The sequence below is a fragment of the Palaemon carinicauda genome, chromosome 41, assembly GCF_036898095.1.
Source record: "Palaemon carinicauda isolate YSFRI2023 chromosome 41, ASM3689809v2, whole genome shotgun sequence".
NCBI classification, from domain to species: Eukaryota; Metazoa; Arthropoda; class Malacostraca; order Decapoda; family Palaemonidae; genus Palaemon; species Palaemon carinicauda.
The window spans coordinates 42,602,459-42,607,458 of NC_090765.1; the positions used below are offsets into that span (position 1 = coordinate 42,602,459).

Sequence of the window (5,000 nt, forward strand, 5' to 3'; positions counted from 1 at the left end):
TATGCCACCATTTAACGGCTGAATTGATTCCAAGGAGAATATGAAATGAGAGGATATTGACATTGTTCAAAATGATACAATCATAACCTCTTTATGGGAGCGAACGGAGCTTCTGCAATAGCAAAGAGTGTGGTTACATAACTTTTTTTAAAGGTTTTTGGTAATAACGTGTTTAAGAATTTGAAAATGATTTTGTTCATGAATACATTCAGGTATATTCAAGATCAGTATTGCCAAATGGGATTTTCAAGTACCCATCAAGCCCTATCTCATAAAGGTTCTTAATACCTGCATATATTTGATTCGTATTCTTTCTTACCTCTGAATCCTTATTTATCAGTTAATCATGAGCAAATGAAGTTAGGATTAAAGAATTATTATGGCTACTCCTTTCATCTTGACAGTTAAGGGTAGAGTCTCAGATCTTGTCTCAGAGGAAGCCATCTCTCGTTAAGCGATACGACCAGAATGGTAATGCGTTATCATTGAAGTGGATTTGCTTGGAGGAAATTAGAAATATACAAAATTTATATTTATATTTTAGCTTACGATAGTAGATATTGCAATGTAAAAATTTACTGTGAAGCAATACTTGAGTGACTTTGATATAGAAGAAACTTCTTACTTTAGTTATTATTCTTGATACATAACGCATGGGAAATTTTATATTTGCATTAGAAAATCATTCCAGAGAGTGATTATTCAAGGAGTTCAAATGGTATAGCATCATTTGACCATAATTAACTGAACAGTTAGCCAGTACCATGTAAAAATATGCGCCAGAAATATAAATACCCAACCATTTACCGCGTATTTTCGGATTGTATATTAGTTGGTGACCCGGTTTAACCATTTAACTTCGCTTCAGCAGAGAAGGGATATTTTTTCATGTTTATTTTTTTAGCTTTATTTCACTTTTTGGTGATACTAATACTCAAGATAATGATAATAATTTTAAACACGCCCGTAATGATTTATTAGATTTACTATATGCCAATTATAGATTAATAACAATTGTATTATTTGTTTTAAATTTGAAATTTCAGGTTGACGGGGAAGCTGTCATCCAATATGCTATATCTTTCTGATAGTATTTATATATATACTTATATGTATATATATGTGTATATATATATATATATATATATATAGTGTGGGGGAGCCGGGTGTTTTGGGAACCGGTCCGAGTAACTTACCTTCGAATGAAAATCTAATCCATATATCAATTTGCTCTCTCTCTCTCTCTCTCTCTCTCTCTCTCTCTCTCTCTCGACGACAGAGAACTTCAAATCAGTCAATCAATCTCCACGATATAGTCATGCGTCAAATGGTTGAAAAGGTTTCAATTCTCTTTACTTCACTCTGACAAGAACTAAATTGATAAATGAAATCACTGCCACATGAATATTTAATTCTGACCTCACCTCGATGAGGACAAAGATTTTGCACATTTCCAAACATTTTAGAGTTATGTTTAAGTAATTTATTTAGACATGAACAAATGTGCATATATATATATATATATATATCTTGCTTTTCCAAATAGGGTTGTAGCTTGGCTAGTAATATATATATATATATATATATATATATTCGTCACTGTCAAATTTTTAATGTGGTTACTGCAACTTAGATGAGGTCTTCTGCCTACGGCTTCCATACACCTTTCATCGTATGATACGTAATGTTATTTTCCTATAATTCTTCAAGTTAACCTTAGTCACCTTACTCTATATAAACGAACAATATAATTCCCCATATCCATTCCTTCAAAGCCTTCCCATTGTCCGGACATATCTCACTCAAGCATCTCACTTGTAATTCCAACAAATTATATTGTTTCCAGTTTTCAAGGTCTTCATTTCCCTTACATCATCAAATGTCACTTCCTTTAGGGGTATCTGGACTCGGAAATAGGATAGATATAGAAAGGCATGATTTCTCACGAAATTTCGAACTTGCCATTCTATTTCGAAATCTAACGCTCCCAAGTAGTTGATGGAGTGTTGGAACTCAACCTTGTTTTCAGATTATTTGTGTGTGTATATATATATATATATATATATATATAGATGTATATAGATGTATACTGTATATGTGTGTGTGGAAATTTATTGTAAACAACACAATGTTTCTTAACATGTCTTAAAAGTTCAGTGTAAAACATAAAATAAAGTAAAATATAGAGCTTGGTTCAGCTGAATAATTATAGCATAGCTTATAATTGGCTGAAATTTGGTATATCAAATTTACACTTGCCATAATATATTTACAGAAGCTTGGAACATTGAACATAGTCAGGAACACTGGTTCCTTTTCAACTGAAATTTATGACCCACTTAAATAGAATTTATGACCCTCTCTCAAAGTACCCTGACCTTATCACGGATAAAACAGTACTTTCTAGCTGCGAGAAAGGTACAGCTGATATAGATTGTAACCCTTAAATTTTAGTTTTCATTGATAATTAATCAGTTATACATTATAAATTTTTGGAAGTTTTATTGATGTATGAAATTAAACTTCCCAATTAAAAAAAAAAAAAAACTACAAAAGTGAAACGTCGTTTATTAAATTTGATAGGGAGCAAGCACCACATATATGAATAATTGCATATCAAGGAGTATGCACCACATATATCTAGATAATTTTTGATAAAGAGTTAACACCAAGAGATATTGAATAAATATTTTGATACATCTCTATAGTTTGCTGCTTTTTTATGTATAATTATGTTGGATTTCTTAGTTTTTCATCCTTATAGTTTAAAAAAAGGAATTAAAAATTATTAAGTTGGTTGATGTAAAGAACAAGAAGAAAATAAAAGTCTTTGGATAATGTGAATGATATTGACAAACGAACTATTCAAAGTTCCTTTCAAATACCAGGTTTGAGCCTTAATAATCTATGTGAGGCAGGAGTCCCAATGAATCGTTAGAAAACGTTGTTTTACGTGTGAATTTTAATCCAGATTTCCATTGCCTAAATTAACATGCAACATATCAGGCATATATTTGAGTGATATTTAATGGATGTTTTGTGGAGATGCGTCCTTGCCGTCAGCAGTGAGACTTTGACAAATCAAGTAAAGTTCACATCGTTTGGTGGTAGAACGACGGTTCAGATTTATATTTTCTTTTTTATTCCAGATGAATTGAATTTAAACACTACAAACTTTCCAGTTGCCTTGGCCCTTCTAAAAAAAAAGAAAAAAAATATTATCAGTAGCTCTCATCTCTATGTTGGCCATGGAAAGTAATTAAAGTTTAAGAGGCAAAACAAATAGAAACAGAAATTGGAATGTTTTGATAACTCAGATAATGTATTTTCAAATTTAGCAGAACAATCGTCTGACATGTAAATAGAATTAGAAGACTACTAAATACTGGAATAAATTTTTTGGCATCTACCTTATTGAGCGAAATTTCGTCGAAATTTTAGGAGCTAATTATCACACTCTTTTCGTCTTCGTATGAAGGTTTGATACCTATCCATATTCATCACCATTTGTTTGCAAATCTCTGGTATTTTATTTTAAGATTGATTCATTTTCATGCATTAGCTCACACTTCATTAACGACTATGGCTTAGAGATTTGATATATATATATATATATATATCTATATATATATATATATATATCTATATATATATATATATATACATACATACATAAACATATATATCTATATCTATATATATATATATATATGTGTGTGTGTGTGTGTGTGTTTATGTATATGTATATATATATATATATATATACACTAACATCGACATTTTAGTAGTATTTGAAGCCTGGTGACTTTTCTGTTTTCCTTCCTGCCTGCATAGTAATTTATTTTTAATACATTTCAAACTGTTTTTGTTTCTTGGGCTTAGTTTTCGTTCTCTTCATTGATATCCTAGGAAGTTTGAAGGCAAATATAGAAATAAAAGTAAATTGATTTTCATTGGAGTAAAAGAAATTTCCTCCTTTATTAACATAAATAATAGATTCCCTCTTGAGAAATAAATTTTCCCGATAGCTTTGAAATCGAAATTCATTATTTTCGAAATTGCATTTTTCCTATATTTAAGTACCTTACGTCAGCTAGATTATATAGGTCATAAATATGTACTAACACATGGTTCTCACATTTGAATAGCAATGCAACCATTGCCAAATTTACCTCTCAGATTGCGAGAAGCAGCTCTGATTAATCTCGAGCTATCGGGATTCATATTCTCTATGCCATTTATCGCAACACATATTAGGAAACGTGTTGAACTAGATTAGAAAGACGTGCGAGGGCTTCTTGGACTCAAAGTAAGGTAAGTTCTTTAGTTTCTTTGATGTTACATTGATCACTCGTAATATAATGTAGAACTTTATATGCCAAATTAAGATTTCCATGCAGTCAGAAAATAATCTATGTTCAGTATATCATTTCTTAAGTATATTCTGGTGATTAATAACATTTATTCACAATTTGTGGATGTAATATATATATATATATATATATATGTATGTATGTATGTGTGTGTGTATATATATATATATATATACATACATATATGTATATATATATATATATATATAATGTATATATGTATATACTGCATAATTCCCATTATCCTCTCTCTCTCTCTCTCTCTCTCTCTCTCTCAATGACGTGTTTTTAACGACAGAGCAAGCGTTAAGCAGCGTGTGGGTTGATTTCGTTCTTACCAATTACCTGGATCTCAAGTTTCCTTTTGTACCATATATAACCTATCCCCTATTGCTACTTGCTTGCGTGATTTTGTTTTATTGCAATTATCATTATGCAATTTTCTGTATGGAAAGAAATCAGATATTTATTTTCCTTATACAGAGGGAAGGATATACTGTACTTTGATTTTGATAAACATTTTATTTTTGTTAACGCCGTTTTTTTTCGTGGTTGGTCGATGCCTCAACTAGGTTTTAACCTTCTCGCTTTTAGCGAATCTTTGAATATACAAATGTGCGTGAGTTT

General features: G+C 30.7%; 1 protein-coding gene across 4 annotated transcripts in view; it reads left to right on the forward strand.

Annotated features, from left to right (window-relative positions):
- Positions 1 to 5,000, forward strand: part of LOC137632282 (uncharacterized) — a 467,533-nt gene that overhangs the window by 389,935 nt on the left and 72,598 nt on the right. The gene's annotated exons all lie outside the window — the stretch shown is intronic.